Here is a 23,554-nt window from a genome sequence, read left to right as displayed (position 1 = left end):
TGGAAGTCTGTGTTGAGATGGAGAGGCGAGGTTTGACCTACTCCAAAAACCTGGATAAATACAGAGAAAATGGCATGCCATGGATGGAGAAGGTCCTGGCTCGCCTTCCATCTGAAATGAAGGCACTTCCCAATAGTCGCCTGAAGGTAGTCACGTTTTTGACCTGTGTCGGCATGCTGATGAATAGGGATTAAGTGGACTACAACCACCTCAGGGACTTGATTACGGAGATGAGCTACGTACTCCCCCAGGCGAAGTTGCAGAAGCTCCAGATCCTGTCAAGGTTCACAATGCCAAAGCTCTACAACATCATCATCTGGAAGCTGCACGAGGACATCCCGTACCGTCCAGTGCAGCCAACACACCCTCTTCTCAAAGTCCCAAAAACAGCCCGGGAGGAAAGACAGGAGCCTGAGGAAATGGAGGAGGACGTGCAGGATGTGGAACCACAGGACGACCTGAGGCCAATGGAGAGGTCTCAAGCAGTCTACATGCCTGCGAAGACAGGTAAGGATTGGACACATGAGGAGGTGTCACTTATTCCCACAAACAGGCACATGAAGGCGAAGGCAGCATACGAGAAGTACTGCCAAAAGTGCAAGGAGAAGAAGGTTGCCATCAGACCTTTCTCTGCTTTCTGGATGAAGCTGAGAAGACTGAGAGAGCAACCTTCTTAACTGCACTGACAATTCAGTGAAAGAAAAGAAAATGAAGGTGATAAACAACCCAAAATAACACTAAAACAACTACAAAAAACACAAAAACAACAAAAAATATATAAAAAAACACAAAAACAACAAAAAATAAATAAAAAAAAACACAAAAAAAACAAAAAAAATATTAAAAAAACACAAAAACTAAAAAAAATAAATAATAAAACCCTAAACAAAACACAAAAATAATTAACAAAGTAGTTCTTACTTTGTTCATGTACATTTTTAAATATTACAATAATGATTGCAACAAGGCTTGCATTTTTCTTTTTTCAATCTATGTTGACTTTATCTGACAGAAGGAAGGTGAAATGTTGATTTATTGTCACCCAAGACTCTATGCTTTTCCCTCGGCACTTGGTTCATTATCATCATGATTGCAACAGAGCTTGCTTTTTTCTTTTTTAAAATCTTTATTCTTTTTATGTAAAATGAGGAAAGTGAAATCATAACTATAGTTCATTATAGTTGCATATCATTTGTTATAATTCCATATATTTTCTTTGGTTACACTTACCTCCACATGGACTCTGCCGTGACGTGGCGTGGGGGCTTGAGTGCCACAGTGGTCCTAGGTATCGTATAGAATAAGCTATGCTGGGTGCAGCAATTCTATGGGATCCCTGGGATAACTGAGGCCAGACTAAAGAGTCCAACACTTGCTCACACAACCCTAGGCTCACACTAGGGTTACACTTGACCACTTACAGTCACACTTGACCACCTAGGGTTGATCAAATGTCATGACTATTGACAAGACTTGGATGCCAAGTGGTTAGGGTTAGGCACATAAGGCTTAGATGGTTAGGTTTAGGATAGAAACTCAGGGTTAGGCAACCCTAGCCTCATTTGGGCTCATACATACCATTACAAGAGACTACAACACAGTAGAATACAATGTCTTTATTGATCAATTTCCTATCTAACCCTTCTGTATGTGATATACATAACTTGTCTGCACTACTGATACATGTGTAAACTCGTCTACTATTAGGATTCATGTTTGTTAGAATGAAATTTGGGAGAAAATGCAGATCTTTTCTTTTTTTGGGTTTCCTTAGTTGATAAAAAACCTTGTTCCTAACCCTAACCCTTTATATGGACATTGCTCAAATCAACATTGATGTCCCTCGTGCATACTTCATCAGCAGACTGTTGATAAAAGCTTCAGTATGGGAAGGGAGTCCATCTGGATCTGGTCCCTATTTGTTTGTCTCTCTCTAGCCCTAACCCTCCCCCCTTTCTCTTCCCCTAATCCTAACGAAGTTTTCCTACTTCATCCTCATCCCTTACCTACCTCTACCCTCCTTTTGCCCCAACTCTCCCTATCCCTCCCTTATCCTAACTCTAACCCTAGCTGGCAAAAACCAGCCCAGTGGAAGTATTGGTGAGCAAAGGGCCTCCTGTGGGCGCCATCATCAGGGCCACAGCGGTTTACAAAAAGACCGAACACGTGGCTGAAGTGGTCCGAAGATGTCCTCCTCACCAAAATGAGGATGCTGGAGACATCTGTTGAAAACAGCCCGAAGGGAAAAGTCAAGGGCGTCGCAAGTGATGGGGGATGCTACCCCAACAGCATCAGGCATAACCTTTCGTTAATAGAGGCCTGATGAAGGTGCCGGGGGATGGCAAAACAGCATAAGGCATAATCTATTGCTGGATAAAGGCTTGATGAAGGTGCCAGGGGATGCTACCCCTGGCACCCTAACCCCTTACCCCTAACCCTCTGGTCCCGATTTCTTTCTCTCTCTCTAGCCCGAACCCTACCCCTTTCTTGCATCCCTAACCCTATCCCCTGTCTCTAGCCCTAACCTTTACCTTATCCTAACCCTAACCCCAACAGTACTTTTAAGCTTTATGTGCAACAGCTCCTGCATTAAAGGATGGCAGAACAGTGTTCGTAAGAAAGAAGGCAAACAGCATCAGGCATAACCTTTCGTTAATAGAGGCCTGATGAAGGTGCCGGGGGATGGCAAAACAGCATAAGGCACAACCTATTGCTGAATAAAGGTGCCAGGGGATGCTACCCCTGGCAGGGGGATGCTACCCCTGGCACCCTAACCCCTTACCCCTACCCCTTTTTGTTTAGCAGGCAGTGTAAGTCCCATGTGGCATCCTGTTTTTTTTTTCTCCTTTTACAAGCATTGGCTTCCGTTTTTGTTTTGGAATATTTGTAAATAGTTAGATGTAGTTAGTTATATAGTTAGACATAGGTAGTTATAATTAAATGTAGTTAGTTCAATTAAATGTAGTTAGTTATAGTTAGGTACCTCCACATGGACTCTGCCTTGACGTGGCGTGGAGGCTTGAGTGCCACAGTGGTCCCAGGGATCCAATAGAATTCTATGGGATCCCTGGGACCACTTAGGCCATACTAAAGAGTCCAGACAACAAATTATATACCTCAGCATGTGTGTCCCAATCGACTCAGAATGGCCTGAAACGTGCTCCTAAACACTTTCTGGAACTTTGATTTTTCTTAGTGACACTTCCCTAACCCACTTCTCTCACCTCAAACCCTAATTGGTGGAAAACTACAAAACCTAATTCTTATTTCTATTCTAGCCCTATCCCTATACTCTAAACTTAAACCTAATATTAGATAAAGAAGAACCAAAGTATTGGGAGAAATGATTATAATTGGATTTCTAAAAAGGGAGGGGCTTATACATAAGGATTGGCAAACTAAATTCAGACAGACAGGAGGGTATAAAAGGGAATGACACTGAGACACATCAGTTTGGCACAACACAACAAAGAAACAACATCTACTTACCTGTCCGGGGTGGCTTGCCTGTAGAACTCCTACTAACCCTAACCCTACGGACCAAAAAACAAAAAGCCATAGTTAACCAAAATAATGGAAACATATGAAAATTTCGACTCAAACTTAGGACTTTTTAAGACCTTTTTAAGACCAACCTCGCACCTATTCTGGCATACATTTATGAAATAATGCAAAAAAATTCTGTCAGAATAACTAAGAATACCAGCATAACACAGGGAGAAATAACAATCACTTCTTTTAATAAACAATACAGTGTGTGTGCGCGCACGCCTGTGTGCAAAAGTATTACAAATGGAGCATACAGCCCTATAAAACTCTGCTGCAATCTCTCAACACTGTAAGAAACAAAACAACTGTGTGAGCAGTGTGTGTGTGCAGATACATTACACAAAAGAACAATGTCTTAACATATTAGACGCAATTATATACAAAACACAATAACTGCAAGGAATGTGTGTGAGTGAGTGAACGTCTGTGTGTGCATGTATTACAATGGAGCTGGAACAGTGTCAACACTGTATTAACAAACAAAACCATAAAAACAACACAAACAACTACAGTGTGAGAAGTGTGTGCATGCACCTGTGTGTGAATGCATTACACTAAAGAACCATTTCTTCATCAAACCATTTCTTCACAAACATTTCTAAAAAGAAAAACACACACTCTTTTGGTCAGACGTTTCCTACAACATAATTTGTCTTCACTGACCGCCACCGTTTTACAATGTAACTCCAGGTGGTGCACAGCCCAGAGAAGAAAAATGGAGAGACGCCGGATCCAGCAGTTGGGCACCCGAACACCGGGGGGTCTCAACGAGAGGATGGAGGGGCCTGGTTCGTTGCGCAGTTGATGGCCTGAGCCTGGGTCGTGCCTGGAGGGGCAAATGTCAATGTGGTGTAACCGTAAAAACATCGTACCAAATAGTTAAACTTGTTCAAAAAAGGTGAAATTCTCAATAAAACACCGTATCAGCTACTTTGGCATAATCTTACATTTGTGTTGTTTAATAATGAATAAAATCAATGGAACGCCATTGTTCTGAATATTATAATTAATTTGGAGAATTGTGTCTGTCAAGTCAACTTCCTAAAGTGTCAAGGTGGTGTAACCAACATTCAAGGAGCCATTTTGTTAATTTGTGCAAAAAGACCACGTGACAGGAAATTATATCACAGAGAAGGACCCCTGATAAGCCAAACTGCTGCATGACGAGACTAGTAACTCTCTTGGCAATCTTGATAATTTGACATTTTTAGGGTATGGTCAGGTGTGCTTAGGGTTACATGTCAAATGGTATGACCCCAGGAAAACATTTATCATTCATAATAATTGTAAAAATAAATATTTATTTTAAAAAATGTGTTTGAAATCTTCACACCGAGGCCACGTGCTTACATAGGTGTCCATCATAATGCCTGTTAAATTTGAATTTAAATTGAAATGTCAAATGGTGTAACTGGTTACACCGTTTGACATTTGACCTCCTCAAAATTATTCATACCCTTGCTAATTGTTGTGATCTTTTATTTTTGTGATAAAATGACTGCACTTTTTCAAGTTTGTTTATGAATTATATGTGACCAATAAGTGAAATAATGACATCAACACACAATTCAAGAAATTCTTTATTTCAGGGGTATTTTATTCATGGTTTCCCAAAAAATGCCATGTTCAAAATTATTCATACCCCCGACAATACCTCAACAAAAATGTGGTTATTTTAAGATGTTACAATGGAATAAATACCATTAACATTGTTGAACAAATTTTAAACGCTGATTTAAAAAAAAATTGCATCTTCCCAGAAGAGTATGAATAGAGGAAAAGTGTTCTGGTCATTCTTAATTTCTGGTCATCATGGTCAAGAAGAAGGAGCTCAGTGAGGACCTACCTCAACGTCTTGTGCGTGCCCACAGAGAAGGAAAGGGTTACAGCGCCATTTCAAAGCAGTATGATGTCCCTGTGGCAACCGTCCAGAGCATAATCAACAAGCACAAGAGCTTCACGACTGTTAAAAACCTCAGCGGGCGTGGCAGGAAGCGTAAGATGTCCCCCAAACTTGCCAGGACAATCTGCCGAGAAGTCAACAACAACCCCCAAACCACAACGAAGGCCCTAATTGAAACGCTTGACCAGGCAGAGACAAAGGTGTTACGGCCCACCATTGAGCGAGTCTTGCACAGAGGAGGTCTCCGTGGACGTAGGCCTCGGGAGACACTGCTGCTCAGGAAGAAACATCTGGAGGCTCGCCTGTCCTTTGCAAGAGGTCATTTGAAGCAAGATCCCAGCTTTTGGTCAACTATCCTGTGGTCTGATGAGACCAAGTTGGAGTTATTTGGCCATATGGATGCTGAATATGTCTGGAGGAAGAAAGGAGAGGCATTCACCGAAGAACACTTTGCCCACAGTCAAGTACGGTGGTGGAAGCATAATGTTATGGGATGCTTTGTCAAGGTCAAAGGAATCATGAGAAAGGAGGATTACATCAGGATCCTTGATGAAAATGTGAAGGAATCTGCTGAGAAACTCCAGCTTGGCCACAACTGGACATACCAGCAAGACAATGATCCTAAACATACTGCCAAGGTAGTGAAGAAATGGTTCAAGGACAATGATGTCAACGTCCTAGAATGGCCAAGTCAGAGTCCTGACCTGAATCCCATCGAAAACTTGTGGCATCGCTTGAAGACCAGAGTGAAGGCTAGGAAACCGACCAACCTGACCCATCTTGAGGCTTTCGCAAAGGAAGAGTGGGCAAACATCTCACAGGAGACATGCAGGAAGCTTGTGGACACATACAAGAATCGTCTCGAAGCAGTCATAAAAAACAAAGGCTATGCCATTGACATTGGACTAGGTTATGAATAATTTTGAACATGGCATTTTTTGGGAATCCCTGAATAAAACACCCCTGAAATGAAGAATATCTTGAATTGTGTATTGTTGTCATTCTTTCACTTGTTGATCACATATAACTCATAAACAAACTTGAAAAAATGCAGTCATTTCATCACAAAAATAAAAAATAACAACAATTAGCAAGGGTATGAATAATTTTCTGTATGGCTGTATATGTCTTCCATTCACTTACAATTTTAAGCAATATATAGTGCAATAATATGTAATTTCATAATGTAGCAGAATGAAGTCGGTGAACAGTGACAATGTTGAAAATGAACAGCAGCTTTAAAAAGACTTAAAACTCCAATAATCTGACAAATGTTAGTCAAAGATTAAAATTTAGATCTGTAAAATTACATTTATTAACTTTCTATTGTTTCATAATTATTGCAATATAATAGCTGCCATTATCAAGCAAAGAAAAAGTGGCTAGTCACAGAGCACGAGTCAGTGCAGATCCTGCTGCAAGGGCCAATTACCTTGCCAAAAGGCGCGAAAGGTGGTTTTTACACACATACACACACACACACACACACACTTGAAATACTGTGAAAGAATACTCCAGTTGCTGAACTTTACAAAACAAAGCAGGAGAAGTTGAGGGAAAAGTGGAGAAATACTAGCGAGACTGCCGCTGTTCTCAACTTAACCCCACAATCTATGGACACTTCAGATGAGCAAATTCAGCATCTCGACAATCCAGAGCATATGCATAATCATCTGGACGATCGTGACTATGAGCAGCCAGTTACAGAGAGGCTGCAAACATCCTCAACCCCTGCAAGGAAAGGAAAGAAAGAACAAATACTATAGCTCAGTGCTGAAAGAGAGGGAAAAGCTGAGGTCAGAACTTCGCAAAGTTAAAAGGGAACTCCCGGCAGCAAAACAAAAGACAAAAAAAGAAGAGGAAACTGCATTGGCAAAAGACAAAAATGAAAATGGTCAGTGAAAAGAACAAAATGAAAACCAATAAGAGCCTCACAAATGAAAAGAGAGGAAGTGGCCAGCTTTCTCTGTAGGGATGAGAATAGTCGCATGTCATCAGGCAAAATGTATCGCGCTTGTGCAAGTGTTGCTATAATGAGATTGAGTTTGAAGGACCTCTGGAGGAGACTGTTCTAACATGGCAGCAGTGGTCCAGAGTAGTCACATCTGAAGAAGGCAAAACCTTTGCTAACTTTGCAAAAGTCACACAAAGTGGAAAGTGTGATGATCTGCTGGCTTTGCTAAACAAGAAGCTAGACTCTCTAGCTAAGCACCAATTCAACTGGCTCTACCAAGTCAAAACACTCAGAGAGCTGAAAGAAACACTACGTGAGGATGAAGTCTGCATTCGTGTAGACTTCTGAGAAATACGACTGTAAGCTCAGCAGTGAAATTCAGGCGTTCCGCTTCGGGGGCAGCCGCTAGCAGGTTACAATCCACGCAAGTGTGGTGTATACAGCCTTATCATCCTTTTCCTATGCCGCTCTCTCTGCCTCTCCCCGCCATGATGAATGTGCTGTATGGGCTCACATGGAGCCTGTATTGAAGGATGCCATAGGCAAATGTAACACACCCACCACTCTACATATCATAAGTGATGGACCAGTGACCCAATACAGAAACAATAAAAAATATGTTCTTCTCAACACATCGCCTTTTCTGAGTGGGTTTCAAAGGGTCACTTGAAATTACAGTGAGAAATCGCATGGGAAAGGAGCTCCTGATGTAGTGGGAGGGGCTGTCAAGCGTACTGCAGACACAGCAGTCCAAAGAGGCACTGACTTGCAGACAGCTGAGGAACTTCCTGAAGGATCAGCCCTCAAGCATCGAGTACTTTTGGATATCCGAGGAAGTCGTTTCCAAGTACGACGAATCGGTCCCAACAAATGTCCCGGCCGTAAAAGGTACGCTGAAAATTCGACAAGTGACCTCTGAAGAGCGAGCTGCGATTCAGTAGAGGGAAATTTCATGTTTCTGTGCAAGACCTGATATCTGCAAGTGCTATGATCCACCTGCAGTAGATCTCCGCAACCTGCAGTCAGAAGACCTCCCCTCAAAATCTACCAACTGTCAGCAGGATCTGAAAGGCAAGTTCATTCTGGTCAGATATGAAAGTAAGCCTTTCGTGGGACAGGTCATCCAGGTGGTGGGTGAAGGAGTAAAAGTGAGCTTCATGCAACAACTGGGTGGGAAGAATGTCTTCACCTGGCCTCATCTACCTGACATCCTATTCTATTATGAGTCTAATGTGCTGCACATAATCTCTGAGCCAGAACCTTTGAACTCATGTAACTCAAAACTCATGACAGACTGGAAACATTTCCAAGCACACACACAGCCCTAAACACACAATTCTCCCTCTCTCTCTAGCCCTTCCACCACCACCTCACACACACAACTTTTGACATGTTTTTACACTAATTCGTCGCAGTCAAAACATGAGTTCACATGATTTTTGGAAGTTTGTTTTTCAAATTAATTCATAAAATAACAAGTTCACATGATTTTTGGATGTTTAATTGGGAAAAATTAATTAATTAATCTTGTTGATGTTTTTTCTTCATTGAAAATAATTTTAAAAAGTTCAATTGACCTTGTTCACTGTCATGCTTGATTTTTAGTGCCAGTTTCTTCAACAGACAATGGTCTTTGTAGAAACAACATAGTCAAGTGGTGTAACTGGTTTGTGTCAATTGGTGTCACCAGTATTTTTCATAAAAATTGTATAATATACAGGAACATTCATGTGGAATAAGATGTAATCCTCTATTGCAATGTATTAACATGTGCTTTTACAGTTTATACATAATTTGTCAAATATTATTTACAAAACAGTGTTTTCAGCATTTGTCCTGCTCTATATTACAAAAACGCATACCATTTTAATTTAAAATAATCCTAATAAAATCTATTTTCATGTGATATTTTAAAATTAACTAACTGTTTTCATAAGTACACTTGCAGACATGAAACCAACATAAATACAAAATATACATTTTAGCAAACCTGATGCAAGCTTTTAAAAAAAAATGTAAACATTTTTTTTAATTGCTCATAATGCAAACCCTTATTTGTCACTGACCCGCCTCTGCCTCCTAATTGTGCTGCTGCCTGTCTCTCTCAGACTAAAATGTGAAATGCCCCAACGCCTGTGAGAAAAGACCTTTTTTGTTGTTGTCATAACCATTGCTTGACCCCACACATCAAACATCCAAGATCAAAGATGTTTTGGAAAGCAGTATGGTGTGACAATTTGCTCCATCGCACCACTTTGTGCTGCAGGGTCTTTTTTGACCCCAGAGGACAATTATTAAGGATTAATAATTAATTATTAAGTAATTTGATTGGACATAATTCAATCAAATTATCTCAAATTTATTTCAATCACAAAGAGCATAGTATCGGACAACCCCCATTATTTTCAGACCATTTGATGAATAAAAAAACAATTTTGACGGGAAAAGATTTAACTTGGGGTCAGAACCCCAGGACAACACAAGGATTAAGGTAAGTATGAATTGTTGTTTTAACTTTTTAAGGTAAGTATGAATTGTTGTTTTCAGCTTTGTAAGGTGTCCTGTTCAAGCCGCACGTGCATGGTCAACTACTTGATGTGTGGTGACGTCTATGTGTCCGCACTGAGCAGTGGGGGAGGGGCGGGGGTTACAGACACAGCACACGCAGGGAGAGAGAGAAACAGGAGGGAGGAAGACACACGCGCGTGAGAGAGAGAAAATGAGTGACGGCAGGAAACCAGTAAAATTGAGTGTAAAGTATTAGACTTGCAGGAAGTGATACAATAGGCGGAAATCATGAAAATTAATTTTCATAGTGAAATAACATTTTACTTTTTTGTATTTAAAATTAAAAGGTTTTCAAGTAAAATTCCTTCTCAGTTAAGATTGTCTAGCCCTGCCTGAAAGAAATGTATTAATTCTTGAGTGTTTGTTGGGGGTATGGAACCCACAATTACCTCTGAAGGGCAATGTGGTTATGAGCAAAATAGAGAACCGTACTCAATTGCACTAAGAAATGTTTGGTTGTTTTTCCATGCGTCTCCCTTGACAATTTTGATGCTCGCAAATGCCAAGCGCATCTCTGCTAGAAGGTTGAGATGTGTATATTGCAGTACTTTCAACATCCTAAACCTGAGTATTATGAGTGGCAAGTTATGATAAGCAACTTCACATAGGAATCCATTTTGTGCAGCGCTTCTCTGGATTCAGAGGCTTGTAATTCTAAATTCTAAAAACTAAATCAATTTATTAATACACTTTCTGTTTGAATGTGTAGAAGAGAGATTGTTCTGAATATTGAATTTGAGAATCTTATCAAAACAGATTTCCATTAATAAATGACGTGGTTTTATTTTGCCATTAAGTGTGGGGGCGGGGGAGGGGCGCCCCCTCTCCCTCCCTCAGAGGAGAGGGGCTGTGGGTTGAACTTGGCAGTTATTTTAAATCACAACATACTGCTCTCCTGAGTAGAAACATGGATTGTGCTGCAAACAAAAGAAACCACCAACCTAATGGCAAATACCAGGTAATACAAATGTGTAACTTAACTCATATATTTAAATAATATTATCTTTTATTTGCAAGACAACTTGTAAGTTTTAATCACTGGCGGCAGGTGTTCTGATCAAGGCAAACAGAGACTAGCATAAGCTACAAGCATAAGATAGCAAAGGCAATCTAATGTGTGTATGTGTGCATAACTGCGTGTGTGCGTATGTGTTTTTGATGGAGAGAGAGACAGACTTGGGCCAAGAATTGGTAACACAGATTTACTGTATTATTCCATATTTACCAGAGTTTACTCTAATAATGGAGACAACAGAGCCAGCGCAGTCAGCAATCCAGCCACACTCACAGACACTGGATGAAAAGGTGCGCTTCATATGTGGAAGTGCTCTCCAGGCAGATAAAAATAATCCACACATCAAGAACTCCAGGTCAACACGAGGATTAAGGTAAATATGAATTGTTTTTTTCAACTTTGTAAGGTGTCCTGTTCAAGCCACACGTGCGTGGTCAACTAGGTGATGTGTGGTGACATCTATGTGTCCGCACTGAGCAGTGGGGGAGGGGCAGGGGTTACAGACACAGCACACAGAGAGAGAGAGAGAGAGAAACAGGAGGGAGGAAGACACACGCGCGAGAGAGAGAACAGCCCCTACAGAGACAACACGCTGGAAAGGTGAGAAAATGAGTGACGGCAGGAAACGCAGTAAAATTGAGTGTAGAGTATTAGACTTGCAGGAAGTGATACAATAGGCATAAATCATGAAAATTAATTTTCATAGTGAAATAACATTTTACTTTTTTGTATTTAAAATTAAAAGGTTTTCAAGTAAAATTCCTTCTCAGTTAAGATTGTCTAGCCCTGCCTGAAAGAAATGTATTAATTCTTGAGTGTTTGTTGGGGGTATGGACCCCACAATTACCTCTGAAGGGCAATGTGGTTATGAGCAAAATAGAGAACCGTACTCAATTGCACTAAGAAATGTTTGGTTGTTTTTCCATGCGTCTCCCTCGACAATTTTGATGCTCGCAAATGCCAAGCGCATCTCTACTAGAAGGTTGAGATGTGTATATTGCAGTACTTTCAACATCTTAAACCTGAGTATTATGAGTGGCAAGTTATGATAAGCAACTTCACGTAGGAATCCATTTTGTGCAGCGCTTCTCTGGATTCAGAGGCTTGTAATTCCCAACTAAATCAATTTATTAATACACTTTCTGTTTGAATGTGTAGAAGAGATTGTTCTGAATATTGAATTTGAGAATCTTATCAAAATAGATTTCCATTAATAAATGACGTGGTTTTATTTTGCCATTAAGTGTGGGGGCGGGGGAGGGGCGCCCCCTCTCCCTCCCTCAGAGGAGAGGGGCTGTGGGTTGAACTTGACAGTTATTTTAAATCACAACATACAGCTCTCCTGAGTAGAAACATGGATTGTGCTGCAAACAAAAGAAACCACCAACCTAATGGCAAATACCAGGTAATACAAATGTGTAACTTAACTCATATATTTAAATAATATTATCTTTTATTTGCAAGACAACTTGTAAGTTTTAATCACTGGCGGCAGGTGTTCTGATCAAGGCAAACAGAGACTAGCATAAGCTACAAGCATAAGATAGCAAAGGCAATCTAATGTGTGTATGTGTGCATAGCTGCGTGTGTGCGTATGTGTTTTTGATGGAGAGAGAGACAGACTTGGGCCAAGAATTGGTATCACAGATTTACTGTATTTTTCCATATTTACCAGAGTTTACTCTAATAATGGAGACAACAGAGCCAGCGCAGTCAGCAATCCAGCCACACTCGCAGACACTGGATGAAAAGGTGTGCTTAATATGTGAAAGTGCTCTCCAGGCAGATAAAAATAATCCACACATAAAGGAACCCCACCTTGCAAGGACTGAAAACAATAATCGAGGTTGCTGAGGAACGAGGTGATGAAGTTCGTAGAAGAATATCCTCCTACTCTGACGACATACTGTCCTTCAAGGTTAAGGTTTCATATCACAGTTCGTGCAGGGCCAATTATTCCAGTCCTAACAACTGTAAGCCTACGATCGGTGACCAAAAACCAGCCGAGGAACAGTGTAAGAGTGGACGACTGAGCAGAGACACTGGATTTGACATTCGTACCCAGTGTTTCATTTGCAGCCAGAAAGCCACAAATAGAGAAGGCCTGACCCCTATAAGTACTGGTACAGGTGAAAGTACAAGGTCAAAGGTACTCGGTGCAGCTTCAGAGAGGCACGATGAAAAAGTACATCATCGTATGCTGACCCGTCAGGATCTTTTTGCTTATGATGCCAAGTACCACAGAAGCTGACACCATATTTCAGAGAGAAACATTTCAGCAGCCAGACATAAATATCTGTCTGAAAAAAAGTTAAGTGAATATGAAGAAGCTTTCACTAAACTAATTGAAGAAATAACTAGCAAAGTTTTTTCTGAGAATATGTCTCAACACTGAATGCTGTCACCGAGAGCTATGTTTCAAAACTGAGTGCAGCTGCAGGACCAAGCATGTATAAATCATGGAAACTCAAAGAGAAATTGATCCAGCATTATGGAGATGAACTGATTTTCATTGAACGTCCTGGAAAATCAGATCTTATCTGTTCTAGTGCCGTCGCTGTTGCTCACGCAATGAGAGGAGCTTCCATACTAAGAGAAAAACTAACAGAGGACAAGGAGCCAATGCCTCAACTGAGAACAGAGACTCTCACTGACAATCAAATCCTACACAAGGCTGCAGGTATCCTAAGGAGAAGTATGGAAGAGGTTAGGTATGAGCCTCAGTTCTACCCAGGTGGTGACACGCTTTCCCTTCTCCATTGCAGTAAATATGTACCAGCAGAAGTGTATGATTTTGTTAACTGGTGCAGTACTTCTGATGCCTTCAGAAAACTGCAGACCTGTAATGATGACCCAGCCATAAAGAAAAATCTACGTGTGATATCTTTTTGCCATGGTGTAATTGCACAGTGCTGCGGCCTGCCGCTTATTCGTCACCAACATCAGATATTTATAAAAAGCAATAAAATCAGGCAACTACAAGGTCAACTACATTCCTGAGGACCCCATTTTCAAACCTTCAGCTCTACTGCATGCTTCAAGATCACTCAAGCTCCTATAAGTTTACCATTTTCCCTTAAACTTGTTCGTACAGATACTCTAGAGAGATGAAAGCTATGAAAAATAAACTTCAAGAGGTAACAAAGGATAGGAACAGAATGAAAAACCATTGGGTACAAGAACAAGCTTGGAATAAAAAAACACAAGAATCACCCTGAAAAAAAACAGAGCAGCTGCTGCGGGGAAGCCAACTCAAAAATCCCTCCATCAAGAAAATTCAGCTGTTCCACAATGCACTCATTCATGAAGTCTGCCCACAAGAACAAGAACTTGACGCTGTCAGGCAAGGTTCTGAAAAAATATTGGCTACTTCACCAGACAAGGCAATTTTGTTTTATTTTGTTTACCTGACCTTTGGTTCTACAGTGTTAATTAACATCTGTGAAAGAAACTGGAGTCTAGCATCCAATCAATGGGCGACATATCATCTGTTCAGCTGATCAAAATAGAGCCTTAGGGATGGAAGTCTCTTTAGCCAGCCTGTTGTGCAGTATAGGTAGAATAAGATGATGGACAGAAGAGAAAAAAAATTGCAACAGTGACACTTTTGACACTGAAGTGGACTTAGCTTTTAAGCTAGAGATTTTAATGAATCCGTTGACACCAAATACACCATGCTGGCTTACTGGGGAAGGGGTGAAATGTTGCTCCAAAGTTGAAATGTTTTAGCACAAGTGAGCTTTGAAGGGGGGACTTTTAATATTGCATGTCATGCGATGTGACTATCTCGCATGCACACATCGCGATGGCGATTTCTACCATAATGCAGTATGAATGACAACTGACAAACAGGACACAATCACGCGCAAGAAAATAAAGCATCAGAGAATGTTTCTAACTGATACAGTATTGAACCTCCACAAGAAGTTCACCAAGAAGGAACCAAGAGTGAAGCTCAGTAATTCATCCTTCTGTGCCTTACCTAGGCCGTCGGATCGTAAGACACGCCAATGTCAGTACCGTGAGAATGCTAAGCTGATGCTTGAAGTCCGAGGCATTTCTTCTGCGCTCCTGCACCCGGTGTCTCCACAAACATACACTTCCCACACCACAGCAAGACCAGACCAATGTTGAATGCCAGCAATGGGAACGAGTTCAGGATCAAACAGCAGATGGGCTCCACTTCAACACAAGACTTGTTGGGAGAGCTTCTCCTACGATATGAAGACAAACTGAAGACAGAAACAACAACACACGTGTGCTTATTTCAGAACCAGACCAGAGAGTACAGCAGCATGATCGAGAAGTGTAATGATACCACAGTAAGTGTGCATGTTGACTTTTCTGAGGCGTGGAAATGCAAGTATACTTCTGAGGTACAGTCATGCCATTCTGGTCAGAATCTCCCACAGCTCAACCTGCACACTGGCATGTACTATACAAAAGAACAGAAGACAGGCTTTTGCACAGTATCAGAATTCAAGCGACAAGATGCGTCTGCCATTTGGACTCACTTGGAACCAGTCCTGACAGATATTCATTTAAAGTTTCCAAAAGTTGATACTATTCACTTTTGGTCAGATGGCCCCAGCAAGCAATACAAGAACAAGAAGAACTTTTCTCTCCTCTGCAGTGTTTCAAGAGAACAACCTGGAACTTCTTCCCCACCTCACATGGGAAGGGAGCCCCAGACGGCATTGGAGGAACTGTGAAAACAACTGAGATGGTTGGCAGAAGCCACTGCAGCACTAAGCTCTACATCATTACTGAAGCTGACATGCAGTCATATGATGCACTCCTTTCTCAATCAGTAAAACCTGCAACTGCAACAAGGAAAATCCATTGCAGATCACTGTCCTGTTTGTGCAGTGAGCCACAGATGTGCGAGTGTTTCAGCCCAACAATATTCCAGGTGACTATACCAATGCAAAAGAGGAAAGGTCCTTTGGCAATGTTGATGGAGGAAACGGAACGGGAGGAAAGTGAGCAGGAGGAAATGCAACAGGAGGAAAGTGAGCAAGAGCCAATGGAGCAAGAGTGGTCCTGACGGGACTGTGACAGATCTATCTGCTGATGTAGTTCATTGCGGAGATTGGCTTGTGGTCATTTATGACCAGAACTGGTGGTTAGCAAAAGCTGTCACTGTGGACCCGTCATCAAGATGTGGAAGTGGAGTTTTTCCACCCTCATGGGCCCAACACACGATTCTATCCAAAAGGAGGTGGAAAGGATATGTGCTTCATACCATTTGACCATATTCTGGTCAAACTTGTGGCACCGTCATCACCAGGTCGTGTAAGCAGGACGATATACAGGAGGATATACAACCTGTCTGCTGAAGTCATGGATTTCATAGAGGAGAAACATATACACCATATACTTCCCAATAAAGCTAAATGAGTGGTGGAGTGATGTAAAACAGTCAGGGAATACTCACAGGAGTTCACGAATTATCATTATTATTATTTTTGTGCCAGATGTGTTTTGTGGCATTTACACAGAATGCTTTCTTTAATTTGAAACATTTCAGTTTATGGAAAAGAGACTGTAAGACGTAGTTATTCATTTATCTGTTCTTCACGTCCAATATACAGTTTATAGTCTAGTTTACAGAAGAATATGATCTATATTATTTTATGAGTGGGGGGCACTACATGACAGTTAAATATGAGGTCAGTGATGAATGCTATCTTATTGCTACTGGTAATGATTTTTTTTTTTACTTATGATGATTATTAAGGGGTACTTTTATTAATGATAGCCTATTGCTAATTGAACATGTTTCTTATTGAATGTTTGCCACATTGCTCACAATTGTTATTTGTTATCTGTTCTTCACTTCCAATATACAGTTTACAGAAGAATATAATGTATTATTTTATGAGTAGGGGACACTACATGACAGTTGAAGATGATGTCAGTGATGCATTTTACATTATTCCTACTCGTAATTACTTTATTTTTTACTATGATGATTTGATATTTGATGGTATGTAAGTAAACGTTGTATGATGTTAGATCTTTTAAAAGGAGTACACGTGAAACAGTATAAAAAATGAACAAAAGTGAATATTCGACATTTAACAGCATATGTTTACTAACAATGCCAGATAATGATTTAAAAACTCTAAATACATATTAGACAAAATAAATTAAAATGTATTTGCTTTTTATCATGTCTGCGGTGTGGACAAAAACAAAGTAATAACTGGAAGAACGCCTATTTTATGAAGAAAATACAAAATGAGGAGGTTGCACCGATACATTGCTCAACAGCCAAGACCTTGGTCTATAATGATATACCTTCAGATTTTGTTATTTAACTAACTTTTTATTTTCCAAATTAAAACCCGTTTTATTCAAATTCCCAAGAATCAGTGAAAGCCACTGGACCAGTTCTAGGTTCTGATGGAGTGGGGCGACAGATTAAAATTAAACCAGAGACCAGGTTCTTTAAAATTAAAGCCTGTACTTTACTTAAAGTAAACAAGAACAATAAACACAACAGTGTTCAGACAGTGTCTATCGTATCCTGCAGGTATGGGTTGGTATTCGCTTTCCCTTTTTCAGGTTTCTTTTCCTGAATAAGAAATATTCTTCCTTAATAATTCATCCAGGTAGGATGATTTAAATTATGTTAGACCGGTCTGTGACCAACTATCTCAATTTATGGTAATAGGTTGCACCTATTTTGGTTTCGTTATTTTTCTATTAATTCCATAAGTAGAAAAACCTTTTCACTATTTAAAAGCATCTAAATCCAAATAAAGTAAAACAATATTACACCTTAAATCACAATATTGACAATTATGAAACAGAATGTAAACTTGTAACACTTCAGTTCAAGTTCAGTGAAATATCTCCAACACTCCTACCTCTCTGGCAGCGAGTTTACCAGTAATCCATCTGGCAAATCCTCATTGAAGCGATGAATATGAAGGTGAAGATGAAGATGTCTTTTAGGGACCAAGTCTGTGGGTTTGGCTCGCGATCTTGTGTCCCACGGTCGCGTGCGTAGGCTATGTGTTGTCTCCCGCGCCGAGGAAGAGTGTCTCTCTCTGGTTTAGCTAAGGCGATTACCTCTTTGCTAGCGACCAGTCACTCATTCAAGTGCAAACAGTACAACGAAGCATCAATAAAACGAGCTGAAACTCACCAAAACCGCTGTGGCTTATTCAAACATGGTCCTCATGAAACACCAAGTACATGGGTATTATTTTCCAGGCGTTAAACCAACTGTCTCTGTAACTATTTCACTGTTAATTTCTCTGCTTCTCTCCCCTCCCCCCTCGCTCTCGGCTCTGCTCAGCTGAGCTGAGCGCTATGCGTAAACACGGGCAACCAGTGTCTTAAAGGGGAAGCGTCATCACATTTCTTAAAGGCATGTTTTAAATCATTTCCATGCAATTATTGCCAAATCTGTGTTAACTGGCTCTTAATGAAACGTATGCATTTAATCCAAAAACATACTTATGCTTCTAATTCTTTGTCATTTCCACATATTAATCCTGTGCTAACTCAACAAACCATACAAACTGAGGTAGAAACTATTCAAGAGGGTTGAGTTACTCCCTGCCTTGTAGGCTACACTATTTATTAATAGAAAAATTAAAGCTCAATTTCAACAAACCAAACTGATGAACTGAAGTGACTGACAGTAAATCACACACTGTTCACTTAATTTAAATTCCCACAGAAGACAATAATTTTCACAGAACTATATCAGGTTGCAGTGTCTCATGCAGCATTTTAAGCGGGGTTACCCATTGTTTATTTTACTCCTGAAACCTGGCATCTTTTAGCTTTCGCAAGTGCATCGATATCAGGTGTCACATCCTGACTGGCAGCCAATTTCAGGATGTTATTCAAGTGCTTGTGCGTGAGCCTTGAGCGCAGCTTTGTTTTATTGATGCTCATTACAGAGAAAACTTGCTCACAAAGACATGTGGTTCCAAACATGCTCAACACTTTTGCAGCAAGGGCTGTCGAGTTGGGGTGACCTGGCAAGAGATACTGATAAAATATGTCCAAGCCAGCTGTGGCAAATTAGCCCTTCAAATCTGAGTCACGAAAATGTGAAATTAACACCTTCATGACGTTAACACGTAAACACGTTTGACACCCCTGTTCTAAATCTAAAGGGAAATTTTGACACATTCGAGATTCTCCTCTGAAAATTGTGACACCACACACAATACAGTGAAATTCTATGAAATCAGAATTATTGCTTCAGTAATATTTGGCCGATGTATGTATATGTATATATTTATGTAGCACTTTTGTTTCTATTCTGTCTACCAGTTACTACTTAGTTATTGTAGCCTACAACAGAGTTAGGAAGTCCCTATAACAGATATATTCCTGTGTTGCAGAAGAACCTCAGCGATATTGATGAAAAATGATGGGCTCTGACTGCCATTGTTTTACATACATTCAAACTTAAACTTACACGGGGTCAAACTAGCAGTAGCAGCTACAGGTAAACAAGCCGGCTGTCGGGGGTGCGCGCGCAGCTCAGAGATGACATCTTCCAGGTCGGAGGTAGTGGGTCAACCTACAGACCGCGGATGTTGATAACAGACAGAGGGGAATAGCACTAGTAACAAAATATTGGTGAAATGAACTAGTTTTGTGGCAGATAATGCTCATAGAGGCTGCGCTTCAGTGCCCCGAACACTCCAGTCCAGTCCGGTCCAGGTTGTAAAAAAACTGTAGTTCCCCTTTAAGTAGTTTCTGTGCTTACAATAATGTTTGTGTCTTAATTGAGAAAAATAACTTTTTCTCTGATCTAAAACAGAGCTCTGAGCTGATCTCCTCTGAAGATAAGGGGTCAGGTGATTGGCAGCCCCAAAAGAATGGAACAGAAGAAGAGGATTCTGAAGAGGAGGAGGAGGAAGAGGAGGCCAGTGTGAAGCGAAGGCTTCCCCAGCTGCGAAAGAAAAGGCCTGCACCCACACCCAGGAACAGTCCGGTGAGAGCTCCAATTTAATAAAGTTGGAATTTCTCTAATCCACCCAGTCATGGCCCATAGCCATGACAATAGCATTTCATGATGATGATATGATAACAACATAAACATTTCATTTTTAAGTATGATAACTAACAACAGCAGAGCTAGGGAGAGGAAGTGTTGGTAAACCTAAATTTGGTTGAAAAAATTTCCACATTGAAGCCACTGATACATAGAAACTTGGCATTCACTATTTTGTGTTTCTGATAATATGGGGTTTTCTGTCTGTAGGAGATGACAAAAAAGGCAAAGATGGCTGCACAAGTCCCTCCCCGGGTAGGTGTACTTGTATTAGACAATCTGGCTCTATTGACGCCTTTAAATCTAAACTCAAAACTCACTTTTTTGACTTAGGCTTTAATTAGTCCTTGACATCGACTGCTAGCTTCCTCGGTGGGTCGGTCTCAGTCTCAATGAGTAATCTATAGTATTAGATTCCACATTGTCCTGAAACAAGCTATTGTTTTGAAGAAAGTTGCATAACTGACAGGGGAGGTTAGAAATGGGTCTACAGTTCGCCAATACACCTGAATCTAGAGTAGGCTTTTTAAGAAGAGGTTTAACTACAGCTAATTTAAATGACTGAGGTACATAACCTGTAACTAGAGACAGTTTGATCACGTCTAAGAAAGAATCAGAATCAGAATCCTTTATTAAGAACTTCTTTAAGCAGACTGGTTGGGACTTGGTCTAGGAGACAAGTCGATGGTTTTGACAAAGAGATCGTTGAGGTTAATTGTTGAAGCTTGATTGGAGAAAAACTGTCCAGGTATACAGCAGGTTTTACAGCTGAGTTTAAAGTTCCTGTGCACTTGACACTAACAAATCTGAAGATCAGTATTGGTGTATTTTACTTGAGAACCTGTTAGTGTTTATTTTTGATTTTTTTCTCTCAGATGAATTGGGCAGGGTGCCTGAGGAGAAGAGGACATCATGGAGACAAAGAAGTCAAAGTGGAGAGAGGGCATCCAAGGAGAAAAGGAACAGTTGGAGAAGAAGCGGGATGTCCGAGGAGAAGAGGATGACATGGAGACAAAGAAGTCAAAATGGGTTTTAACAACAGTTAAACAGTCAATGGGTTAAACAGTCAATGGGTTTTAACAAATAAGGTGCGAGTGACTTTGGAATCTTACTATAAGCATGTACTTTTACAAGTTACAATATATCTGACGAGAAAAAAAGGCAATTACACTGATTTACCGTGTGCTCCCAAATTAGAAGTCCATCTTCCTTACCAAGGTAGAGGCAAAGAGCCTTGAGAACTGCTGCCTTTTTGAGATTAACATCACTTGTAGCCTGTGTGAAGAGATTCCACCGATTAAAACATTCAGAAACACATAAATAACTGCAAAGAAATTTTCCAATATCCAACCTGTAGTAACCTACAAACATTGACTTCCAATCAGCTTTGTCAAGTTTGATCTATATAGCTCAAAAATATGTCAAACATACTGTAAAAGGTCATCCTTTTTTAATTACAAAATAGCTGAAGCGTGGCCTAGTTTTTATTTTTTTTAAAGTGAGGTATGAATATGTTTTAACTCCTGTTTATTAAGGGATATACAGTACAACCAACATCTACAGCCCGATCTTTTTATCACCACCTAAGAAAACAGGATTGAACTGGCACCTGTCTGATCACATGGCTGCATCTCTCGCCCATATGGTATTATTGCCTTAAAAAGACAATATTTCTTTAGAAATTATTTTTGCACCTTGCAAATAATCCAGGCTGTTACTGATGATGCAAACTGGGGCTTCATATGGACAATACAATTACACAGTGATTGCAATTAACATTGTATATTTAATATGCTGTTCTGTTTTAAGGGTGACTTTAACATCTGTCTATTTTCTGGCCAGAAACATCTCCCTTCTTCTGGAAAACAGATGTCAACTGGGGTAAAAGATTGTCCAACTGTACCATGAAGTTTGTCTCAAGTGGAAGTGTTGTAATCTGCTGGAATTAGGCATTTATCTGCTAGAAGTTAGAAGAGTAGCTTGCCATAGAGTTCTTCTGCCCCCAAGTGGCCAAAATAAAGAACTGCTTCCTCTACAGGAGATTTTTCTCTCTCCAAATGTTGGTTGTTTTACCGTATCAGACTTTAAATTTTAACAGGTGCACACTGAAATTGCACAATAAGAAGAGAGGAAAAGGCAAGCATGTATTTACCTCATCAGTATGAAAGAATGCAGACCATCTGGCTTTAAACTCTCTGGCTGCTGGGTTTTGCTTCACCACCTCACTGTTTCTTTGTCTGACATCGTTCAAAAGTTCAACTCTCACATTTTCAAGACTTTCATCTGTGAGGGTGTGATGGACAATTTAATTTTAATTTTAATTTTAATTTTAATGAAACGCTACAGATTGGATGGTGCAGGAATCATGTTTGTGATTGCACTTACATCTCCAACCCAACGCCACAATGCAATACCACCCAAAATGAAAGCCAACCAACGCTGCTTCTTATAGGCCAGTCAGCAATCACAGACATTACCCTCGTTAATACCAAATTGAGTTAAAATGTTGAAAGTGCAAAAATTACCAGCATGGCAATTAATAGAAGCAAATAAATATAAGAATACTGTGCAAGTGGGCCTAAGTTTTCACACATTTTGTAGGATAATTTTAAAGTATAGCTTACTATTCATTTAACAGATATTTTCTTTTATGTGAAATAATATTTACAATTACACAGTCTTCAAAAGATTAGATTCTATGATTAAGTTTATCGATTTGAGGGTCCATCCTTTGCCCATTATCACCAAAAGTATATTTTTTATCTAGCTTTTAGGATCAACCAATCACAGCTTTTGTAATGATGACTCATACCTAGCAACGGGGTCAACCACACCTCCTCACTAAGATAGGAGTTTCTGTCCATTCCTTGCTCAGCATTGTCTGAGAATAATCTGGAATCACTCCTAAGCTAAGACTCCTTGCTAGGAATTTTTAGGTTAAGTTAGGAGCTCTCTGAGAGGACGTTTAGTGACATTAGTGTTCTGTTATTTTGTCACTTTTTGAATTAAATTCTTGAGAATTTGGACAAAACTGGTTTAAACTTTGAAAAAAAACCCAAGAAGAAATCTATACTCATGTTTATAGAACAATTTCTCAACAATTAAGTACAGTAATGTAAGTAAAGTTTTATGTCATTTGTTCATAAAATATGTGTTTTTCCTGTCATAACTTAGTTTTTGTCAACACCGTTAGACACAATAGAAAATTAATCATTCCTATTTGTTTGGTCTGCTATAGATTTAACCCTTGTGTCTTCACCTCGACTACACACATGTTAAATGTTGAATATTCCTTTTTATTAAATTTTTATGCTGTGTCACATGTGCTCTTTGAAAACTCTTACGTCACAAAAGTCTTATCATTTGCATTTAATACAAAGAATAAAAGTTCTGGACATAAAAGAACACATTATTTCATTTAAAGAAACAACTACATTAATAATTTGGCCGTTTTAGAGAAACAGTTTGAAAGTATTCAAAAATACATACAAAATACTAAAGATTTTCTCCACTCAAATACATTTAACTTTGCTC

The 23,554-nt window shown here is 39.9% G+C and overlaps 1 long non-coding RNA gene across 1 annotated transcript; it reads right to left on the bottom strand.

The window, feature by feature from the left end:
* Positions 1-18,270, bottom strand: LOC311253652. Its single transcript, XR_014621766.1, has 4 exons — positions 17,865-18,270; positions 4,213-4,375; positions 3,490-3,533; positions 1-495 (listed from the first exon to the last, which is right to left on the bottom strand). It is a non-coding gene; the product is annotated as an uncharacterized lncRNA (long non-coding RNA).
* Positions 18,271-23,554: the final 5,284 nt, after the last annotated feature.

Source organism: Pagrus pagrus (assembly GCF_965226575.1).
Source record: "Pagrus pagrus genome assembly, contig: HAP1_SCAFFOLD_28, whole genome shotgun sequence".
NCBI lineage: Eukaryota > Metazoa > Chordata > Actinopteri > Spariformes > Sparidae > Pagrus > Pagrus pagrus.
The sequence above is the reverse complement of the archived record's forward strand: the minus strand, read 5'-3'. Positions and strand labels throughout refer to the sequence as shown.